Below are 24,982 nucleotides of genomic sequence, written 5' to 3'. Positions count from 1 at the left end.
GAAGAAGGGTGCCGCCCCACAGGCATCATGTGGCGCCATCCGGGAGAAGGGGTGACTGCGGAAGCATGGCTGCCAAGAAGGGGAGACCCAAGGGCACTCTGCGCCCATGCCGAGCTCCCTTCAGGGGTGGCGGTGAGTCCAACCAGCCACCCTATTATGGGGGCAGCGGCTTGGCCTGCCACGGTTGCTCCCCAGCCAGGCCAGCAAACCACACTTCAGCCTGAGGGGTGACTGCATTTTCCTCTTCTTTTCAAATAAGGGCCAGCATGGCAGCAGTAGCAAGTAGCCGAGGCCCAAGAAGCAGCAAGCAATGAGGGAAGTGGGGCTGAAGAGGGAGGTGAGTATGACGGGGATACAAATGTACAATTTGGGGGGTGGTATCTTGCTGTTGCAAACAAGGGTGGCCAATGTCCAATTCTTGTTGATCTCAGTGGCTATAAGGTCTATCGGTTGTTAAAAGTCCCGAATGACAGCACGTTACAGGTAGTTGATCTCTTCTTGGTGGCGAAGAGCGGTAGAGGCAGACTGTGTGATGGTCTGGAGGATCGCAGTTGTGAGGACAAGTCGCGTCAGGGCACCAGCAGCAGTGGTGGCAGCAGCGTCGGGAGTGGTGGAGACATAGGCGAGGACAACAAGAAGGCCAAAGTCTTCATGGGCGCCAGAGAGGCCGATGTTAATGGGGCGGGCCAACATGGGGCGGCCCAATCTGCAACGCAGTGGGGGTTCAGGCAAAAAAAAGGAGGGGGGCGGGGGACGAGAAAGGATGCTTTGGATGGCTGAGAAGAGGAGTGAGGTCGAGACAGGAGGAAGCTCCGCAGAAATATGGGGAGGCAAAAGCAGAAACATTATTAGATGCTAGAAAGCAGGCTGCGGGCCTGGGAAAGCAGGTTGTGGGCCGTTTAGCAGGGCTGGAGCTGCTTGAGAGTGATGGTGGCATGGGGGGCTGTGGTTACAGAAGACTTCGGGCTGTTTCAAAGAGATCTTACACCGGTGAGTGTCTAGGGGACCGGCGAGAGCCCGAACTGGCAGGGCTTGCTTAGCAGATAGGATGTTACCCATTGCTAATGGCCTTTTGGAGCCGATAAGAAAAGGGGCCCTTACCTGGAGAGCGCGGCGATGGGAGCCGAGGTGCATGGTGAGACGAGGGGTCGGAGCCGACGGGACTCCGACGGTGGTCGCAGGCCAAAGGAAGGCCCCGATGAGGGGAAGGCGGAACGACGAGCAGTGGAGCAAGGCAAAGGGGAGCAAGCACAGAGGGGAGGAGGCAGAGGTGAAGGCAGGGGTGGAGGTGCTCAGGCATGGGCTCCTGAGAGTTTTATTGGTGCCTCTTAATCATAGCGGGTCGCTATAAGCCCCCAACATGGAAGGAGAAAGCCATCCAGCGATTCTCCCAGACCACCGTGGATCGTATGCGGTCACCAAGGTTCAGGAGCAGCAATGCAGAGTGAAAAGATAGGGGTGAGAAGAGAGGCGGGCGTAGGGCTGTGGTAGGGTTACTTCAGACATGCAAGCGCACGCTCCCGAGAAATCCAAGGCTCCTCTTAATCAAAGCGGGTCGGTATAAGCCCTGACATGGAAGGAGAAAGCCATCCAGTGATTCACCCAGACCGCCATGGATCGTATGAGGTCGCCAAGGTTCAGGAGCAGCAATGTTGCACTAGAGAAGCCCCACGTTGAGAAGAGAGGGGGTGGTCGCTAGCTTATGGAGTGAGGCTGTGGTGGGGTTGCCTTGCCCCACGTTGGGCACCAGCTGCGGCGGCTTGCTTGGTCGGTAGAGGTGGGGTCTGGCTGCGGATGAGGGGTCAGTCCAGGTTAGGGCGAGGGGTCGGACCCACTTGGGACGAGGGGTCGGTCCCACTTGGGATGAGGGGTCACTCCGGCAGCAGACGAGGGATCGGTCTCACAGGGGTTCTGCGGTTTGGCTGACGGGGTCGCTCGGTGAAGCCAGCGATGAGCGGGTCACCCGGAGAAGCAGGTGATGAACTGGGGACAAGGGAGGCCAGGCCCTTGTCGGGGGCTCTCAGGACGGGAGGGCGCACGGCAGAAAAACTACCGCAGAGACAAGGTAAGCATGCAAGTCCACTTTATTGAGGGAGAGGCAACAGTTTTATAGGGGCTGGGGAAGGCTGATTGGTTGAAGCCACGCCCTGTTCTGATTGGTTGCCGGAGAAAGGTCAGTGGGTGGTACTGGATGGGGGAGGGGTGGTGTTTAGGGATTGGCTGTTGCTGTTGCTGGGGGAAGTGGCAGGGTTTAGTGATTGGTGGCTGCTGTTGCTGGGGTAGAGGGCAGACTTGAGTTTCCCGCCCTCGCCTGGCTGTTGGTGCTGTCGGGGGGAGGGAAAAGGGCAGACTGGAATTTTCTGCCCTGTGCCTGCGCAGGGAGAAAGAAGAAGAAGAAGGGTGCCGCCCCACAGGCATCGTGTGGCGCCATCCGGGAGGAGGGGCGGCCACGGAAGCATGGCTGCCGAGAAGGGGAGACCCGAGGGCACTCTGCGCCCATGCCGAGTTCCCTTCAGGGGTGGCGGTGAGTCTGACCAGCCACCCTATTATGGGGGCAGTGGCTTGGCCTGCCACGGCTGCTCCCCCGCCAGGCCAGCAAACCACACTTCAGCCCAAGGGGTGACCGCAATTTGTCAAGAAAGTGAAAAGACAGCCTACATAATGGGAGAAAATATTTGGACATCATATATGTGATAGGAGACAAATATCCTGTTATATAAAGAAATTCTGTATCTTAAAAATAAAAAGACAAACAACCCATTTAAAAATTGAGCAAGAGATTTGAACAGATGCTTCTTGAAAGAAGAAATATAAATGGATAAAAAAGGCACATGTAAAGATGCTCAAAATTACCACCTATTAGGGAAATGCAAGTCAAAACTACAATGAAATACCATCTTACTGCCATTAGACTGGTGGTTATTAAATAAAACAGAGTACTACAAGTGTTGGAGAGGATGTGGAGAAATAGGAACACTCATCCACTACTGGTGGGATTGCAGAAGGATCCAGCCATTCTGGAGGACAGTTTGGTTGTTCCTCAAAAAAAACCCAGCTATTTCTTTTTCCCTTTCCCTACCTTCAGCAACTACAGCGGCCAGATTCTCATCAATGCTAAAATTTCTTCCAATACTTATCACAATAGGCCACTGGGTGGGCTGAGGGAGAGTGTAAACTATAATGTAAATCATTTTCCATGTAGTGGAACAGTGCTCCAAAATGTATTCATCAAATGCAACAAATGTCCCATGATGATGTAAGAAGTTGTTGATTTAGGAGGAGTGGGTGAGGGTTATGGGGGTATGTGGGACTTCTTATATTTTTTAATATAACATTTAAAAAAATAAAGAGAGAGAGAGAGAAAAAAGAAAAAGACTCTACAGATTTGTCATATGACCCATCAATTCCACTGCTGTGTATATACCCATAAGAACTTAAAACAAGGGTACAAACCTATATATGCACACCAATGTTCATAATGGCAATATTCACTAGGCCAAAAGCTGCCATCAACACAAAAGCCCATCAACAGATGAATGAATAAACAAAATGTGGTATATACATACAGTGGAATACTACTCAGCTGTAAGAAGGAATACGGTACATACACATGGGATAACGTGGATGAATCTTGAGGATATTATGTTGAATGAAGCAACCCAGGATTTGAAGAACAAATACTACATGACCTCTTTGATATGAATTAGGCAAATCAAGCTGTTTCAGACAGCTAGAGACTGGATGATAGGCTTACAGGAAATTGAAGGGAGAGGAATGTTGGGAGCTGATACCTACATGGGTGAAATCTATGATAAAGTGGTGGTAATTAGTTGTAAAGGAAAGGGATAAGAGGGGGCATAGTGGTACTACATATAGAGCTTTGCAGGCTTGAGGGGCGTAGGTTTGGGTGGATAAGTCAGATGGCCCAAGGATTTGGGGGAAGGGTTGAGGGAGCAGATGAACATGGGAGATTGTCAGGTATGTCGTTGAAATTATAATGTTGAGAAAACTCTTTAGAAATGTAATAAGGAAGGTTTACCTGTTTAAGGTGCATAATGGGGGCATCTGGCACAGGGGCAGGCTTCTAGGGAGTATGTGAGTACTTATTTATTACCAGTGTGTTATATCATTGTGTGGAGACTCATATGATGTGCAGGAAATTGTACATCCATCCTTGGGAGGTCAGATGTTCTCAAACAGAGGGAATTATGTCTTTTGAGAGAATTGGTAGCTCTCATTGTGGAGTGTCAAGCCCTCAGCATTGTTTCAAGTATCTAGGAATCTTATCCTTCAAGCAGTGAAGCTTGGTTGTCTTTGTGAGCCCTGAGGGGAGGGGGTATAAGGAATAGAATAGATGGAAGCAGGGTAACTGGCGGGCAATGGAAGTACTCCACATGATCGTGCAATGATGGATAACAGACAAGTTGAATTTCACCAAAAATATGTAACAGTGTACAGTCTTAAATATCAACCATAAAGTAAAACAAAATAGAAACATTTTTGGTAGCCTTGTTTCAATATCTGTACATCAGTTGCAGCAAATGTAACATGAATATGTAAAGAGATCATTGCTGAAGAAGAGGGAAAAGGGTTTGATGTTGGATATATGGGTTTCTCCAATATAGTATATGTGACTTTATTGTGACCTGAAACTTTTTTAAAGAAAAATTAAAAATAAAAAAAGGATGTGGACAAAGGAAGGAATGAATGAATTTGCCTTGCCACTGTACAGGCAGGGCAACACCTATTACAATACTATAGGCAAAATGTCAAAAACAAAGATTTATGATTTTTTCATTTTTTAATAACCCAATTTTTTTTACATTTTTTAGTTTTCCTAAATTGATATGTATTCTATTTCTAATCTTTAAGTCTATCATTTCAATTTCATTTTCCTATGAACTGAATTAGGCAATATACTAGGCTTCATTTTTTAAGATGTTTTGGACCACAGAGGGGTTCAAATATGGCAGGGGAGGAGCCCTGTTGTGGCGTATTACTGATGGGAGACACATGGTTGGGAGGGAGTTCTCCAGGGTATGAACATAGGTATATAAAAATGTTCAGATATTTGTTGGGTACTTTCACAGTAGTCAGAGTTTCAAACAACAACTGAGGGAGTGCTGAGTTCCTAGCCAGTGGAGTACTGTCACATTCCCCAAAGGAACAGCAACAATTCCCCAAATGCAGGGGGAAAGACCAATGAATAAGGATGGTCCAAAAATGAGACCTTGATACTGATGGTTATGCCTAGGAGCCTGTGTTCCTGAAATATCAACTAGACCTAGAGCTGCAGGTGCTTAAGTGTAACCTCCTGAGAACATCCATTTTGCTCATATGTAGCCACACTCTAAGCCACATTCAGCATGTAAATGCATTACATTTTTCCCAGGTCAGACATGACTCCTGGGGATGAACTTCCCTGGCACCAAGGGATTACTACCAAGCACCAGTTGGTGATGCAACTAGAAAAAGATCTTGACAAAAAGGGACAATGGCAGGAGTTGTCCTGGATAGTGCTTCACGGACAATTACGGGACACTGTAGATCCCCCCAGGGCCCACTGGATGGAACGTGAGAGAGTCTGGGCTATGATGTGGACCATTGACTATGGGGTGCAGTGATGCTCAGAGATGAACTTACCAGGTGCAATGGATGTATCACAATGATGGGAGAGAGTGTTGCTGTGGGGGGAATGGCGGTTCGGGGGCGGTGGGGTTGAATGGGACCTCATATATATTTTTTAATGTAATTAAAAAAATAAATAAATAAATATTTAAAAAAAAGAGACAAATGAATTTTATGGCTAAAAGACTTCAAAATGAGTCAGAAGTTCATCTGAGGGGTCACACTATGCACGTCTCTGCAGGATCCCACAGACAGCCAAAGTAGTACAACCCCAGGTCCTGTGCTCCTGAGGGTTACAGAGATACACAGGTTCTACAGTCATGGCAGGTAACTCTGGAGTTCAGTTCCTTGTCAGTGGACCCTACTTTGGAATTTGTGCTCCTGAGTGTGATGCAGTTGGACTCAGATGTGACCTTTCTAGAGACGTCTCTTTTGTCACTTTTACTGAAGCTGTGGTTGGTGCTGGCATTGGTGTACACCCAGGAGACTTGAATCGCTGGACTGGCCATGTGCCAGCTGGCCCTGAGTCTCAACAGAGTTGCAACTCCTATGCTCTGGTTCATTGGACTTAGCCAGGTCAGCTAACAGGTAGGTAAAGACAGTCAACCACCACACCAAGTAACAGAGTTTACAACTGCAAGCAGGAGAATCACATCTATCAAAAGGCACTTCTTAGATCATAATGGAATGAAGCCAAATGTAACATTTAAAATAATATATAGAAGAAGATGAAAAAAGGAATCAATAACAGGCCGAGAGCAGGAAAAAACACAAATATATGGAGATTAGACAATACACTCTTTCACAAACAGTGGGTCATAGAAGAAACTACTAGAGAAATCAGCAAATACATTAAAAAGAATGAAAATGAGACAAGAACATATAAAAATCTATGGAACGCAATGAAAGCAGTACTGAGAAGGAAACTTAGAGATCTCAATGCTTACATGAAGAAAGAAGAAAGCTATTATCACAAATCAGACTGCACACATTGGAGGAATGAGAAATAGCAAACAGATGGAAAGACTAGTAAAGATTAGATCAGAAATAAATGGAATTGTGAACAAGAAAAGGTAATAGGGAGAATGAGGAAAATGAAAGTGTTTTTTTTTTCAAGAAGATCAACAAAATAAAAAAACCATAGAGAGATAAAGAAAAAAGGGAGAAGATTCAAATAAAGAACATCAGAAATAAGGAGGGGATGGGACATTACTACTGAAATAAGAAAGATCATAAGATGATTTGTGATTTCTTTGAATTAATCTCTTTCTTCTTTTTTTAATATAGGTGTTTAGTGCCATCAGTTCCCCTCTCAGTGCTGGCTTCACTGTATCCCATACATTCTGATAAGATGAGAACTCATTTTCATTTGTCTCAATATAGTTACTAATTTCACTTACAATTTCTTGTTTGACCCATTGATTGTTTAGGAATGTATTTTGCCTCCACACATTTGCGAATTTCCTTCTTTCCCATCTTTTTCAGTTTCATTCCACTATGATCTGAGAAGGCGCTTTGTATAATTTCAGTCTTTATATATTTAATGAGATCTGCATTGTGTCCTAACATGGTCTCACCTGGAGAAAGATTCATTGGCACGTCAGAAGAAGTATAACCTGCTGGGTTTAGATGCAGTGTACTCGACATGTCTGTTAGGTCTAACTCATTTCTCACATTGTTCAAGTTCTCTGTTTCCTTATTGATCATCTGTCTAGTTGCTCTATCTAATGATACGAATGGGGTGTTGAAGACTCCAGTGATTATTGTAGAGATATCTGTTTCTCTTTTCAGTTTTGCCATAGTTTGTCTCACGTATTCTGGGACACCCTGGTTAGATGCGTAGATATTTATGATTGTTATATCTCTCCAGTGGATTTCCCTTTTACTAATATATAATGGCCTTTTGTACATCTTACAACTTTTTTTTGCATTTAAAGTCTGTTTTCTCCAAAATTAGTATAGGTGTTACCTTGCTCTTTTTTTGTTACTTTTGCATGGGGTATCTTTTTCCACTATTTTCCTTTCAGTTTCTATCCCTGGGTCTAAAGTGAGTCTCCTCAAGCTGCACATGGATGGCTCACAATATTTCTTCATTCTGTCCATCTATAACTTTTGATTGAGGACTTTAATCCATTCATATTCAATGATATTACTGTAAATGCATTATTTCCTTCACCATTTTAGTCTTTGGTTTTCATAACTCATATTATATTTTTGTCAGTCTTTTTACTCTTTTGGTTATCCTTTCTGTTATTCTTTCTTCTATACCCTCCTCCAGGCCTCTCTCTCCTTCCTTTTTCTTTCAGGCTCTAATACTTCCTTTAATATTCCTGCTAAGGAAGATTATTTTTTAAGAACTATCTTTTGTTTGTTTGTGAATATATTCTATACTCAACTTCATGTCTGTAGGACAGTTTTACTGGATAAAAAATTCTTGGCTGACAGTTTTTCTCTTTCAGTATCCTAATTGTATCATACTACTGTCTTCTCATCTCCATGGGCACTGAAGAGAAATCCATGATAATTCTCTATTGGGCATCACTTGTGATGGTTTCCTTCTTCTAGCTAATATCAGGATTTTCTTTTTCTCTTTGACATTTGACATTCTGCGTATTATGTGTTTTGGAGTAGGTCTAATTGGATTTATTCTGATTGGGGTACAGTGTGTTTATTGGAAATTGTGCTTTAAAGTTTGGGAAATTTTCTGCTTTATTTCCTCAAATACTCCTTCTGCCTCTTTCCCTTCTGATTTCCTTCTGGATCTCCTATGGCATGTATTTTATTTTGTTTCATCTTATCAACTCACTGAGCCCCTGCTTAATTTTTTCCACTCTTTTCTCTTTTTGTTCTTTTCTCTCTTCACTTTCAGCTGTTCAGTCTTGGCTTCACATTTTCTTTCTTCCATCATTTTGAGCCTGCTGTTGTATGCCTCTAATGTGTTTTTTTTTTTTTTTTTTGCTCACCAAATTCCTTTTTTTTAATTTATTAATTTTTAATTGATTTTGTAAAAATATTACATTAAAATATATATATATATATAAAATATATATATATATATATTATATATATATATATATATATGGGGTCCCATTCAACCCCACCACTCCCCCCCAGCAACACTCATTCCCATCATCATGACACATCCATTGCACCCGGAAAGTACATCTCTGGGCATCTCTGCACCTTATGGTCAATGGTCCACATCATGGCCCATACTCTCCCACATTCCATCCAATGGGCCCTGCAAGGATTTACAATGTCCTGTGATTGCCCCCGAAGCACCATCCAGGGCAACTCCAAGTCCCAAAGGCGCCTCCACATCTCATCTCTTCCTGCCATTCCCCATACCCAACAGCCACCATGTCCACTTTTCCCACTCCAATGCCACCTTTTCTTTGTCGGCCTTGGATTGTTTGTGTCCGTTGCACCTCTATGTCAGGAGGAGGCTCACATTCCACATGGATACTGGATGCAATCCTCCTGCTTTCAGTTGTAGGCACTCTAGGCTCCAAAGTGTGGTGATTGTCCTTCTTCAACTCCATCTTAGCTGAGTGAGGTGAGTCCAATAAATCAGATTGTAGGAGCTGGAGTCTATTGACGCTCAGGGCCTGGCTATCATATTGTCAGTCCAGAGACTCAAATCTCCTAAATATATCTTAAACCCCAACACCAACTACAATTCCAGTAAAGTAGGATGAAAGTCTTATGAGCTCCAAAGAAGGGCCATCTGACATGGCAGTGAACCCTGTCTGCCATGACCATCTAATGTGTTTTTTATTTCACCTATTGTGACTTCCATGTCCATGAGTTCTGTTTATTTGTGACGGCTTGCTCGGTCGGTAGAGGTGGGGTCTGGCTGCGGACGAGGGGTCGGTCCAGCTCTGGACGAGGGGTCGGTCCCGCTTGGGACAAGGGGTCGGTCCCACCTGGGACGAGGGGTCGGTCTGGCAGTAGACGAGGGATCGGTCTCACAAGGGGTTGCGCGGTTTGGCTGACGTGGTCGCCCGGCGAAGTCGGCGACGAAGGGGTCGCCCGGAGAAGCAGGCGACGAAGGGGTCGCCCGGAGAAGCAGGCGACGAAGGGGTCGCCCGGAGAAGCAGGTGATGAACTGGGGACAAGGGAGGCCAGGCCCTTGTCGGGGGCTCTCAGGACTGGAGGGCGCACGGCAGAAGAACTACCGCGGAGACAAGGTAAACAGGCAAGTCCACTTTATTGAGGGAGAGGCAACAGTTTTATAGGGGCTGGGGAAGGCTGATTGGTTGAAGCCACGCCCTGTTCTGATTGGTTGCCGGCAAAAGGTCAGTGGGCGGTACTGGACGGGGGAGGGGTGGTGGTTAGGGATTGGCTGTCGCTGTTGCTGGGGGAAGGGGCAGGGTTTAGTGATTGGTGGCTGCTGTTGCTGGGGTGGAGGGCAGACTTGAGTTTCCTGCCCACGCCTGGCTGTTGCTGCTGTCGGGGGAGGGGAAAAGGGCAGACTGGATTTCTCCGCCCACGCCTGGCTGTTGCTGCTGTCGGGGGAGGGGAGAGGGCAGACTGGATTTTTCCGCCCATGCCTGCGCAGGGAGAAGGAAGAAGAAGGGTGCCGCCCCACAGGCATCGTGTGGCGCCATCCGGGAGGAGGGGCGGCCGTGGAAGCATGGCTGCCGAGAAGGGGAGACCCGAGGGCACTCTGCACCCATGCCGAGCTTCCTTCAGGGGTGGCGGTGGGCCCGACCAACCACCCTATTATGGGGGCAGTGGAATTAGGCCTACCGCGGCCGCTCCCCTCGCCAGGCCAGCAAACCACACTTCAGCCCGAGGGGTGACCGCATTTATTTTCTCTTCAGGATTTCAAATTCTTTGTACCACTCAATGGTTTCTTATTGTCACCTATCTCTTTAGTCATATTGTCTTTCAACTCATTAATTTGATTGGGGAAATTTGTATGCAATTTGTTAATTAGTTTTCTCAAATCTTGCATCTCTTGGGAATTTGGTATATTCCTTTTTTGGGGCCATGTTCTTCCATTTCTTTAGTATGGCTCCTAATTTTTGCTAATCTCTAGGTATCTGATTAGGATGTAGTTTAATCAGATACTCACTTTTTTTCTCCTTTGTGGGGATTTAGTGGAGGAAGGCTGTGTGTTACCACTGCTCTTTGATTCTTGGTTCAGCTTGGATCATTAGAATTGTCCCTGTTAGTTGCTCAAAATTGGGTTCTGGACCCAGTAATTGGTTGCAGTCCTGCTCCTACAGCTTTGGAGAAGTACGTTATAAAGGCCAGAAAAAGCCTTTCTTACTTATTTTTTATTTTCTTACATGCACTTCCTTGGTCTACCAGTAGATGGTGACCTTGAAACACAGATGGGATTAGTGTGACCGAGGCTCCTGCCTGGAAGGTAAGAGCTTCATAATTCAAACTTTCTCAGAGACAGTTCTCCAGCCTTCTCTGCAGCCCCCTCACTTTTCCACATAGAAAATAATTTCACTCCTCTGTGGGTCCTCAACAATCAGTCCTGGTTAGTAGAGGAGATTGGGAGGGTTGTATATATTTAGCCCCTTGCTGTCTCGCAAGGCAAACAATGGCATGATCTCACCCAGTCCAGAAGAGCTCATGGGAACACAGCAAACCAAATTTACGGGTTAAATGTTGTCAGCCTTTGTCTATGCTCCTCTCTCTCTCCTTTTGTGAGGTGGCAGATCCCTGGAGCTCCCTTTGTCTGTAGCCAGAGACCTGATTATTCTAACATGTCTTTAGTGTGGTGGGGAGGTGGCAGCAGTAACAGCTGATGTTTTCACCTCTCAGTTCTGCTTTCGTGATTCCCTCGTTTGTTGCTCTCTCCTCTGGGGGGTGTCCAGCCTTCACTTGGTATCCTAAACTCTAGAAGATCTTTCTCCTGTCTGTTTCAGCCTGTGTCCTAGCTAGTTTTCTGGAGAAGTGAATCGCATGTCTTTCTAGTCTGCTGTTTTCCTGGAAGTCCCCTTGTGGACCTTTTCAAATCTAGATAATAAGTTATCTGCTTCCAATATAGAACAAAGGGATAGTCATGGGATAAACATTTTTGTGAAGGTTTGAAGTTGTGTAAACCCAGAAAATTATATTCTTAAAAAGGATCTATTCCTGTAGGTTTAAGCCTATTTTAATTAGGACCTCTGACTAGGTTACTTAGCTAAGTTGTGGCCCAGAGTGGTGTCTTACTTCTCTTACTGGAGCCCTTTTTTTTTTTGAACAAGGTGACATCCTTAACAGGTTTTATTACATTGGCTGGAATGCTCTAAATTCATGAAAGCTTTTGAGAAAATCTTCAATTCCCAACCCCTTAAAAAAGTGGATGAACAGTGAAAGAATTAAAAGAGAGAAGTAACGATCTGGACAGATATAGAACAGCATGCCTTTGTTCCTCCCGTATCCCCAGCTGCAATCTGGTGATGAAGAAATCTCAGAAAGCACTTTTAACAATCAGGTAAGATCTCATCATCAAATAAGAACATTGATCTGGTGCCTCTGTTCCCACTTTGCAGACCATGTTTTTTTTTTAATTCCTAAGGTGTAATTATACATTTCACATGCATTTGTGAGATAAGATAAACACTATGTTTATATCCCACCTGAGTCAGGCTTAAAGGTTTTCTAAATACTGTGAGTGGCACTAGAAACTTCATGCTGTCTTAAGTCAGTATCTTTAGTATTAAGCTACTGGACTCTATAATTAAATATCACAGATAGACTTTTACTGACAATCAATATAAAAATCTGGCCCTGAAAGACCAGAACAGAAATATGCAATTTTCTTGATTTAAGGTGGTCAAAATATGGTTTTTAAAAAGCTCTGCACACTGTTTAAGACAAGTATGTGCAAGAAGCCTTTTTATGTGTGTGCTGACTTTATCATGAGAACTCTAGCCAGTTCTTTATGAAGGATTAGGAATACACGTCTTCAGCAGTGCACATGAGAAATAAATTCTGAAAAAGGCAATTTCTTAGGTTTAGGAGGACCGTATTCTGGGAAGTACTTCAGAGGAACGGACAATAATTTTAGGATTATAGCCAAGAAGGACTGGAAGACTTCAGGAGATTCTTCAGCTTCTTCTAGATTTTGAATGTTGAATTAGCCACTGAAGTGTGATATCTATATTATCCTTTTCTTTGCAGGAAACTGAATAGCAGCAAATTTCTCTATCCTGAATAGCAGAGAGATTCATTTTTTCAATTAGCTGTTTCTCATCCAAGGCATTAGGAAGATCTCTCTTGTTTCCAAGTACTAGCACTGGAATTCCTTGTAACTGTGGTTTGTCTAGAAGATTATGTAGCTCATTTCGAGAGGCTTCAATCTTTTCACGATCTGCAGCATCTATCATATAAACAAGAGCATTGACTGCTCTGCAGTACCGTTCCCACATGCTCCGGAATCGAGGTAGCCCTCCTATGTCCCAGATCTTTATTGTGACGTTACCTTTAGTTACTTTCCTCATGTTGAAGCCCACTGTGGGTATCATATCTTCACTGAATGGACCTGACGCGATGACATTGACGAAGGTGGTCTTGCCCGAGTACTGCAGCCCTACGAGCGTCAGCTCCATCTCCTCTTTCCAGAAGAGCGACCGGAACCAGTCCAGCAGGCGGGAGATGAGCGCCAGCAGGATGGCGACCGGGAGAAAGAACAAGCGACGGGCCTGGCGGGCGGCGGCGGCAGCTTCTACACAAGCGGGCCTCGGCCCGGAACCGGAACCGCAACGGCTCCTCGGGACCCCGGCCCGGCGCGGCTGGCACTGGCGGGCGGCGGCGGCCGGAGCCAGGAAGCCCAGTCTGGAGTCCTTTATAAGAGAATATAATTCAGAAAGAAAAGAGAGAAAGTCATGAAAGCAATAAAACCCAGAAGAGAAGGAAGAGACCAGCAGACATGGTGATGTTCCTTTCCATGTGACATGACAGAGGAGTCTGGGATCACTGGCAGTCTCTTCAGTATGAAAACATCACCTGATAATGCCTGAATTTGGACATTGTTCTCAGCCTCAAAATTGTAAATGTGTGAGGTAACAAATTCTATTGTTAAAAGACACTCCATTTCATGGTATCTGTATTTTGGCAGCTCAGCAGACTAGAACAAATTCCCACTCCCGTGCACAGAAATTAGAAGGAAAACAGGTTATGTGCATGAAACCATTCTGAAACCCTGCTGCAGGGCATACGTCATTAGATTTCAAGGTCTGAAAGTCATCTATGAACCATGATTTGTCCTCTGGTCCTAATGGAATGGCAGGACCACCCTATTCAGGGGCAGTTTCCCCTTATCAAATACGGGTACTCTCCACAATCCCTGGGGATAGGACTCACCCTATGAAAAAACTGGGGTAATGGCCAGACCCTGCCGTCCTGAGAGCACATCCTCCAACCTCTGAGAACACTCTGATGGTAGCAGTCTTCCTTAACACTAGCATGGAAGGTTCACCCTCTCCAAGCACCCGGAAATACTCACACACATGAGTAGGCCCGCTCTCTTGGCCTGAAAGACATCTTTGATCCAATCCTCAGATTACATAATACTGCCTTTGAAATATTTTTTTCTCCATTATGTCCATTTTCTATCCCTTTTAGTCCAGTCTGGCAGAGGTTCCAGGCAGAGCTTTCAAAAAACGTGATGATTTTGCATGTAGTACACAGGAGCCAAATCATCAGAAAGTAGGACTTTCCACAGATCTTTCCTGGGTAATTGCACCTCCCATATGACTTGCACTGACATAACTGATTCTATTTTCAATTAAACCCCACATGGAGCACTTTCTTTGGGGAGTCACTTTCATAAAACCCAGAATTTGCCAACTCATTGGTTTTTGTTTCCTTTGTGTCCCAGAGTTCAATTCTCAGCTTATCCCTTTCCTCTTTCATTTTACTATAAGCTGCAAGAAGAAACCAGGCTGCACTTTCTAAACGCAACTTGGAAACCTGCTCAGCTAAATATCCAGGCTCAACAATTTCAGGTCTACCTTCCATTCTACATCAGAATCAGTTTTACAATGTTCTTTGCATTTTAAGACAAGGATTGCCTTTACTCGGAGTCCAGTAACACATTCATCATTTCTGCCTATGGCCTCATTAGAAGTACTTTTAGTAGTCATTCGTCTACCAACAGTCTCTTCAAAGCAATCTAGGCTTTTCTATCAAGCGACTCACAACTCTTTCAGCCTCTACCCAATAACCAATTCCAAAGCCATTCCACATTTTTGGTATTTGGACTAGCAGCATCCCAGTTCTTGTACTAAAATCACTTTTAATTTCCTGGCTACTCCATATTATACCATGAAATGGGTTGGTTTAAACACTGGGTTTTTACTGGCTTACATTTTGAGGTATGGAAAACTTCCAAACCAAGGTGTCCAAATCAAGGAAATGCTTTCTTCCTGATGATTGGCTGCTGGTGATCCTTGGCTCCTTTGCCACACAGCAAGACACATGGTGCCTGGCATGCGATGGTCTCTCCATTCTCTTCTGGGTTTAGTTGATTTTGGTTTCTCCGTTCAGAATTCAAAGTTGTCTTTGGAGGGGTGTAGGGTGTCAGAATTATCACCTGCTTGTTGCAACTCACAGTATTAGCCTTGAGATTCCCCTCTATAGCTCCTCTTTCTTCTGATCAGTGTCCAGCCTTTGCCTGGTGTCTTAGCCTAAGACAGCTATCTCCAGGTCATTTCATTCTGTCCCCGAGCTATTTTTTATAGGGAAACATTTGTGTGTTTGCATTATTAAACACAACCATCCACACCAAATCACAGTGTTATACAGTTTCTAGATCAGGGTTTCTTAACAAGAAGTCCATGAGCTTGAACTGAAATACAAAACAAAACAAAACAAAATGAAAACATTATTCTCAAGGGGATGTGTTAGTGTGGGTGTGACATATTCATATTATTACACACAGTGAGGAATTGTTCAATGGTTTTCACCTGACAGGAAAAGGGTCCATGGAAAATAAGTTTAAGAAACTTGCACTAGATTTTCCTTTAGCTTTCTTTGAATTCAAACTAACCTCCCAACGGTACCTTTCACTCACTATAATGTGCTACCACCAACTCTACCCATTTCCCCACATTTATAATCCATATTAAACTTTCTACATACATTTGGATTCAATTACCCTCTGAAACCACATGCTGAAAATAAGCAGGGATAGGATAGCAAAACAGACAAAACAGACTTAAATTGTAAAAACAATTATAGGGGATACAGAAGCCTATCTCTAGAATAGACCAGATATTGGGTCACAATGAAGCTCGAAATAAATATAAAAAACAATGAAATTCTACAAAGCACCTTCTAGAATCAAAATAGAATGGAACTAGAAATCACTAACAGAGGGGAAAGAGATAATATCAGAAATGTGTGGAGGCTTAAAAACACACTGCAAAATAATTAGTGGGTTGTAGCAGTTTGATATGGGCATGAATTCCAAAAATAGACATTGGATTATGTTTGTCATCGGGTCTGTACCTGGGCATGATTAAGTTATGAATAGGGCTTTGATTGAGCCACATCCTTAGGGCATTAAGTCTCTACCACTTGCTGTGTGGGGACCCACAGATAAAGGGCATGGCAGAGGACAGTCAAGGTTTCTTAATGTTGGAGTGATGACATTCAAGTTTGATGCTAAAATCTTAAGTTCAAGTCCTGGGAAGTAAGCACACAGAGTAAAGAGAAGTAAGCGCCAGGAAGAGAAGAAACCTGAACCAGAGAGAAGCAAGACCCTGGAAGGGAAGAAGAACCCTAAACCCAGACAGAAGTAAGACCCTGAGAGGGAGGAACCCAGGAAGCCTGAAGCCCGGCTGACATCACTAGCCATCTTGATGCAACACGTGAAAACAGACTGGTGAAGGAAGAAACTTATGCTTTTCAGCCTGGTACCTGTTAGCTCCTACCCCAAATAAACACCCTTCATAAAAACCAACCAATTTCTGGTATTTTGCATCAGCACCCCTTTGGCTGACTAATACACCCCATATGGCAACTCACATTTTAGGAATGTTCAAATTTTACAGTGCATATTTTTGAAAGAAAGGGAAGTAATTGCTACTTTACTGTCTCAGCAGGTAAACCTAAGTGAGAACTTGAACAAAAATGAAAAGTTTCTCCATTCAATTTCCAGAAATAAGTTTTGGAAATAAAGAATCACAAAATTAATTTCCCTTAACTCTTGATGTTTTTCAACAAAGAATGTCTAACCTTATAAAAGTGACTAAGAAAAATCTTCAGAAATCACCACAGTAATTATTGCCTGTCCTGGTTTACTCAAGACCACCCATCAGACCAGAAGAAATAAAGGTATATGATCTTGCATGCAGTTACTCTTTATTATACACTTAGCATATACTAAGATTACACTAACATAGGCATTAATTTCTGGTGGTATCAAAAGTGGACCTCAACTGACATTGGGTTTTACACGATTTCCCCATTCTCCACTGTTTTAGAGGGGTGTAGATACTGAATGCATCTAACCACTGTGACTCTGTGACTGTTAACAGCACTTTTCACACTCTGTATCTGGGCCTTGCCTGCAGGGTGCTGGGAGGGAAGGAGGGCAGAGACGGTGTGAAGGTGGAGAGTACAAGGAAGGTGATTGTTGTAGAGACTCTAGGTGTTTTCTCCAGTAACAGAGGATGAGGGTGAGTTGAGCAAGTCAGAAACTGTGTTTTGGTTTTAGGTTTGACTTAAAACTTGGTTTAATAGAGAAACTCTTAAGATTTAATAGTTTCATTTCAATTGCAACCTTGAAAGAGCTCTAGGCTCTATGACATTTAGAAAAGTGTAAATGACGTACAGAACAGTGCAAACTATGTAAATCCTGAAGGAGTTATTTTAAGGTATTTTCAGTCAAAACACCTCGGGAATCAGCAATGATTATTTGTATTTATTTGTTTTACAGCAAGATAACAGTTGGAAGGCAGATGGGCAAGAGTGATCTCTAGAAGAACTCATAACATTGAGACTTAAATCCCTGTCTAACAAATCAGAGCAGCTCTGGCTTCTGCAGCAGCAACATCCTCTCAACTCTTCCAACTAAGTCTCCCTCCTTCAGCCAATCATGTTCCCTACCCAAAAATAAAGGGAAGACTTAACAAAGAGCATTGAGATACCGGTTCTGGAATCAACTCCTAACCACATTAATGAAACCATTTAGGGAAAAACTCAAGCGCTGTCATATAGAATCCTTTTAAAATCAGAATGCAAAGATCTGGAATAAAGGGGAAAAGGGTATGTGGAAGAATACTCAGGAAAGGTAGTTGAAACTACCAAGTACCACATGGTGATACAACTAGAAAAAGACCTTGAATAAAGGGGAAAGTGGTAAAGAGACAAATGAGTTTTTATGGCTAAGAGACTTCAAAATGAATCAGGAGGTCATCAGAGGGTTCACAGTATGCACACCTCAGCAGGATCCCAGAAGGTACAATCCAGGTACTGGTGCTCCTGAGGGCTACGGAGACACACAGGTCATGGCAGATGGTTCAGGAGTTCAGTGCCGTGTCAGTGGTCCTGACTTTGGAATTTGTTTTGCAGAGTATGATGAAGTTGGACTCAGTTGTAACCTGTCTACGCATGCCTCTTCTTTTAGTTTTATTGAACCTGTGGTTGGGTGCTGGGGTAGGTGTGTACCCAAGAGACTTGAATCTCTGGACTGACCATGTGCCAGCTGGGCTATGAGCCTCAGCCCTGGCTCGTTTGACATATTCAGGTCAGCTAACAGGGTGGTGAAGATGGTCGACCACCACACCAGGGAACGGAGAGAGTCTACAACTCCAGGTAGGAGAATCCCATCCATCAACCATGTGGGATCAATGCCCCTTCTTGATTTAGAGGTGGAGTGGACATCACCATCCCAGGGTCCACAGGATGGAGGAATAAAATTTGGATTAGAGTGGACTTACTTGTATTCTATTATAGAACAACTGTGACTCTAGCAATGGAAGAAATTATATCAGTGATGTTGGCAGTGGCCAGTATAGTTCATGAGAACAGGGGGATGGAAGAAGAGACATGATGTGGGGGCATTTTTGGGAATTGGAGTTGTTCTAAATGACACTGTAGGGACAAATGCTGGACATAATATATACTGCCATAACCCACTCAATGTACTGGGGCAGAGTGCAATCTACAATGTAAAGTATAATCCACGCAGTGCAGCAGTGCTCCAAAATGTATTCACCAAATTCAATGAATGTGCCACAATGATGAAAGAGGGTTTTGATGTGAGAGGTTTGGGAGGGGCGATATATTTTTTAATGTAACATTTTTTTGTGATCTATGTATCTTTAAAAAAGAATCAAAAAAAAGAAAAAAAGAAACTATACTGTGGCAGCCTGAGATTAGTTTATGAATCTCAGAAAGAGAAAGATTGTTTGTAAACTAATATGTTCCTCTGGATATGACAGCCTTCGATTGCATTAAATTCGGTGGAGGTGTCTTTGATTGAATTACTTCTTAAGACTGAGTTAGGGCTTTTCAGATTTGATGATGCCATAGGGTGTAATGCAGGTTGAGTGCCCGCCCCCATGCTGGATCTGATGTGAATGGGCACTCACTCAAGAAGACACAGGAAGACAGACCTATGTCATTTTTTATCCTGCTATGTGACAGAAAGGAGAAGGCAGAATCAGCTAAATCCCCAGGGAGAGGTAAGCCATTCATCTGATAGTTTGCAGGTGACTTAGGGAAGAGAATAGAAGAGCTGAGCCTGAGAAGTCCTGGAGAGAAATGACCTCTATGCCAGGAGAGAGAGGACTGGAACACAAGAGGGAAAGAAGAGACCAGGCAGAGAACAGCAACCATCTAGCTCCAACATGTGGCAACTGACTTTGGTGAGAAAGCAACCTTCAGTTGGACTTTCCTTGACTTTGTAACTGTAAGGTTTTATCCCAAATAAAAACCCTTAAAATAGTCAACAGATTTCTGGGATTTTGTATCAGCATCGCTTCTGGTAGACTAATACATATACCATAAGAAAGAAAATAGACAAAAGGTAGTACCTATTGTTTGACTCATTCCATATAAAGTCTAAGTACATATAAATTATCATGATGGAAACAAAATAGCACTTATATGCGGCAGAGGAAGGACAGATTGACTGACGATTGTTAAGGGGTAGAGTTTTTATTTGTTTTTGGTTTACTATTAGTGGAGTAATGAAAATACTCTAATAATGACTGAAGTGATGCATTCACAGCTCTGCAATTATACCAAATACCATTTAGTATAAACTTTGGATAATTTTTATGCTTTATGAATATGCATCCAAAAATTGATTTTTCAAAAATCTGTGGACACAAATTATCTATTACTTACAAATAAAACAATGCCCTCTCCATCTAAGATTAGGAACAAGACAACGATGCCCACTCATCACTGTTATTCAATATTAGAGGAGTTCAAGCTAGAGCATTTAAAAAAGAAAAAAAAAAAAAAAAAACAATTACAGGTATCCAAATTGGAAAAGAGGAAGTTAAACTCACTATTTGTGGACAACATGACCCTCTGTTTAGAGAATTCTGAAAGGTCTGTAACAAAACAACTTGGCCTATATTACAATAAATGAGTTCAGCAAAGTGGCAGGATGAAAGATCAACATGGAAAATCAGTAATGTTTTTGTATACTAGTTACTCAGAAATGTAATGAGGAAATCAGGGGTAAAACATCCATTTACAATAGCAACAAAAAGATTCAAATAGTTAGGAATCAAATTAACCTAAGTACAGGACCCACAAAACAATGCTAAAAGAAATCTTAGATAGTTTTCAGTTACCAGGGATTGAACTTGGGACATCTTACATGCAAAGCAGGTGTCTTGTTCCAAAATACTGTTTCAGGAAAAAATGGATGAAAATTTCCCAAATCTCATGAACAAAATGAATTTACATGTCCAAGAAGCATAGCATACCACAACTAGAATAAATCAGAAATAAACCTATACATGGCACACAGTATTCAGAACTCCAACTTAAATATAAAATTCTGAAGCATCAAGGGAGAAACAAGCCATCACATACAAAGGCTGCCCAGTAAGATTTATTGCAAATGTCTCATCAGAAACCAGAAAAGTGAGAAGACAATGATATGATATAATTAAGGTGCTGAAAGAGAAAAATCACCAGGGGAGAATTCTTTATCTGTTAAAACTGTCATCCAGCTATGAAGCTGAGTTTAAAATATGCACAAAGAAATAAGAACATGGCTCTTCAGAAAGCGGTAAAGGAGTTCTGCAGCCCAAAAGAAGAAGAAAAACAGGAGAAGGTGGCTTGGAAGATTGTGTAGACTAAGTGAAGAGTATCAGAAAGGATAACCAAAGTGTGAAAGGACAGATATAAATAAGCTATGACAGAGGAAAGCCAAAGCAGAAAATCGTGGAAGTAAATAATGCATTGATGGTAATAATGCTGAAGGTGAATGGATTAAACTCCCCAAAGATTTAGGCTGACAGAATGGATTTAAAAAATAATAATAAATGAGTCATCCATGTGCTGTTTACAGGAGACTCACCTTACACCCTGGGATACAAACAAGTTGAAAGCAAAAGGTTGCAAAAAGATATATCATACATTTTCTTTCATAAATTGCATACAATAATTTTGAGAGCACCAGGTTAGACTACTGCACTGAGGTTTGCTGTTGTTACAAGGACCACATATGTTCATTTATAAAATAATAGAAATGGCAGTGTTAGTGCCTTTACAGTTTTGTTTATATTTGAACAAACAAATGAAGCATAATTTTAAATATTTAATTATTTTGAATCACCTACATGTTAAGGGAAAGTGCTATCTTTCTTTACATAGTTATATGTGGTCTCTTTCCAACATGCACACACACACCCACCCACGTACACAATGCTATAGTGCTGATATTATCTTTTGCTTCTCTTAGCATGGCATAATTATACTTTAATTCAACCCCTAAAAAATGATACAAGGTACAAGATCCCAATAAAAATAAGGCTGATTCTATTTCTTTATGTCCTTTGAATTTATTGCTGAAGCCTTTCCTATTGTCACCAAACTAGGCTACCTTATTAGTTTTTATTTTTCCACAGTGTTCCTGTGTCTAAAAAGAACTTGCAAAGCATTATAACTTTGTCGATATGAACAGACATAGATGAAACAAAATGTGTGTGTATTTTTTGTATTTGGTGTCTATTCATATTGTGGTGGGGTAAGTGATTTTGATGTATGGTCTTGGTATTTTAAGTCACAGAACACTGTATATAGCTCTGTTCTAAATATATAGCTACTTTATTACCTAACTTAACCACTATAAATACAATGATTTCTTTTTAATTCTTGCCTTGATATATTATGATTTACTTATTAAATGATATAATTGAGAAATAACATAACTGTGTAAGTTAAAATTGAACATTATTTAAAAGTTTTCATTTCTAATATTTGATCACTGTGCTGGCTTTCATAGCTGCTGGGGTCTTAACTCAAGGAGAAAATGTTGTTATTGTCCTTTTCTGTGTCAAAAAATTGCCAGGTGTGAGAAGTTTTCCTATTAAATTGGATTCTCTGTTTCTACTAAAAAAAAAAAAAAAAGATATGTCATACAAACTGTAATAAAAATAGAGCAGGAGTAGCATAAAACAGTCTTTGAAAATGCAAGAAAGTTACAAGAGATATAAAAGACATGATATATATTCATATATATATATACTTTTTAATTTTTTAAAGATACTTAGATTACATAAATGTTATATTAAAAAGTATAGGGGATTCCCATATGCCCTGCCCCCTTATCGACCACACACTTGCCCACATTACCAACATCTTTCATTGTGTGGAACATTTGTTACAATTGATAAACACATTTTGGAACATTGCCACTCAGTGTGGGTTACAGTTTACGTTGTAGTTTACAAACTCTTCTGCACAATTTTGTAAATTTTTATGAGATATTCAATGGCGTGTATCTATTATTAGAAAGGACAAACCACCACTAAGGTGTAGCAATGAGTAATATCTATGCACCTAAACACAGTGCCCCAAGGTAAACTTTGGCAAAGCTGAAAAGAAAAATGGATGTTTCTATAAGATAGTTGGAGACTTGCACACATCCCTCACATCAACAGACAGAACAAGTAGACTGATGATCAACAAGAAAAGAGAGAACTTCAACAATATCATAAATGATCTAATCCTAACAGAAATATACAGAACATTGCTCCCCAAATCAGCAGGTTACACGTATTTCTCAAGAAGTCATAATTACAAATCAATGAAATAATACAAAACAACTTCTCAGTTGATGATTGGATGAGACTGGAAATCAATAATAGAAGGAAAGGGAGAATTCACAAATATGTGGAGACAGAACAACATTCCTGAACATTAGTGGATCAAAGAAGAAATTATAAGAGAAATTAGTCATCAAAAATCTCTCAACAAAGGAAGTTCTAGAACCAGATGACTTTACAGGTGAACTCTACCAAGTATTTTGAAAAGAATTAACACGAATCCTACTTAAATCTCTTCCAAGAAATTGAAGAGGAGGGAAAATTACTCAACCCATTTTATGAAGCCAACATCACCCTAATACAAAACCCAGATAAAGATACAAGAAAAAAAATGTAGAGAACAATCTCTCACATGAACATAGATGCATTAATTCTTAACAAAATATTTGCCAATAAAATTCAATAGCATATTCAAAAAATTCTACAACACAACTGAGTATGATTTATTCCAGGAATGAAAGGGTGGTTCAACAAAAGAAAATCAATTTACATAATCACCATACTATAAATTAAAGGGACAAAAGCAATGATCATCTCAATGACACAGAAACATGATCCAGCAAAATCAAACATCCTTTCTTGACAAAAATACTTCAAAAGGAAGGAATGGAAGGAAATTTCCTCATCCTGATAAAGGGCATACATGAAAAATCCACAAACAATATCAATTAAGTGGGGAAAGGCTGAAACTTTTCCATCTAAATCAGGAAAAGACAAGAATGCTCACTCTCATCACTCTTTTTAATAGTGTGTTAGAAGTTCTCGGTAGTGCAATTAGACAAGAAAAAGAAAAAAAATAAACAGCATCAAAGTTATAAAAGACAAAGTAAAACTCTCACTATTCATGGATGATATGATCCTATATTTAGAAAATTCCTGAAATATGTATGACAAAGCTACTAGAGCTAATGAGTTCAGCAAGGTGGCAGGGTACAAAAACATGTGAAAACATTACATTGAAAAGTCATAATGTTTCTATACACTAAAATTGTAACAATGAGAAGAGGAAATCAGAAAAAACAATTCCATTGACAATAGCAACAAAAAGACTCAAAATAACCAGGAATTATATTAACTACAGATGAAAAGAGCTGTATTTGGAAAACTACAAATCACTGCTACAAGAACTCAAAGAACACCTAAAAAAATGAAAAGACATTCTGTGTCCATGAATTGGAAGCCTAAGTACCATGAAAATGTCAGTCGTACCAAAACCGATCTATAGATTAAATGTAATCACAATCAGAATTCCAACAGCGTACTTTACAGGCATGAAGGACAAGTGGGCCCAAATACCCAAAGACATTCTAAAAATAGAAGAGAAGAGGACTCACACTGCCTAACCTTGAAACATAGCACAAAGCTACAGTGACCAAAACAACATGGTATTGGCATAAAAAGACACGCTGATCAATGCAATAGAATTGAGTGTTCAGAATCGACCCTCAAACCTATGTTCAACTAGTTTTTGGGAAGCCTACTAAACCCACTTTACTGGGACCAACAGTCTCTTCAAAAAATGGTGCTGCAAGACCTGGATATACATAAAATAGTGAAAAGGAGCCAGTATCTCACTCTCTATACAAAAATTGACACAAAATAGGTCAAAGACCTAAATACAAAAGCCAGGACCATAAAACTCCTTGAAGATAAAATAGGGAAATATTTTCAAGATCTTGCGGTATGTAGTGATCTCTTAAATATTACACACAGAGCACAGGCAATGAAAGAAAAAAATAGATAAATGGGACTTCCTCAAATTTAAACACTTTTGCACCTCAAAGGACTTTGTCAAAAGCGTGAAATGGTAGCCAATTTCATGGGATAAAATCTTGGAAATCACCTATATGATAAGAGTTTCATATCTATGATATATGAAGATGCTACAACATGGGGAGCTGATGTGACTCAGTGGTTGAATGCCGGCTTCCCACATACAAGATCCAGGGTTCAATCCCCTGTCGCAGTAACACACACACACCCAAAAAAGGTGCTACAACTCAGCAATAAAAATAGAAAGAGAAACCAGATTTTAAAATGGGCAAAAGACTTGAATAGACACCTGTCCAAAAAAGAAATATAAATGCAAATAAACAAAAACA

General features: G+C 41.6%; 1 pseudogene; it reads right to left on the bottom strand.

Moving 5' to 3' along the window:
* Positions 1 to 12,686: 12,686 nt before the first annotated feature.
* On the bottom strand, positions 12,687 to 14,723 carry LOC139438274 (ADP-ribosylation factor-like protein 8B pseudogene; annotated as a pseudogene).
* Positions 14,724 to 24,982: the final 10,259 nt, after the last annotated feature.

Source organism: Dasypus novemcinctus, chromosome Y, assembly GCF_030445035.2.
Source record: "Dasypus novemcinctus isolate mDasNov1 chromosome Y, mDasNov1.1.hap2, whole genome shotgun sequence".
NCBI classification, from domain to species: Eukaryota; Metazoa; Chordata; class Mammalia; order Cingulata; family Dasypodidae; genus Dasypus; species Dasypus novemcinctus.
Note: the sequence above shows the minus strand (reverse complement) of the source record. Positions and strands in the feature narration are given on the sequence as shown.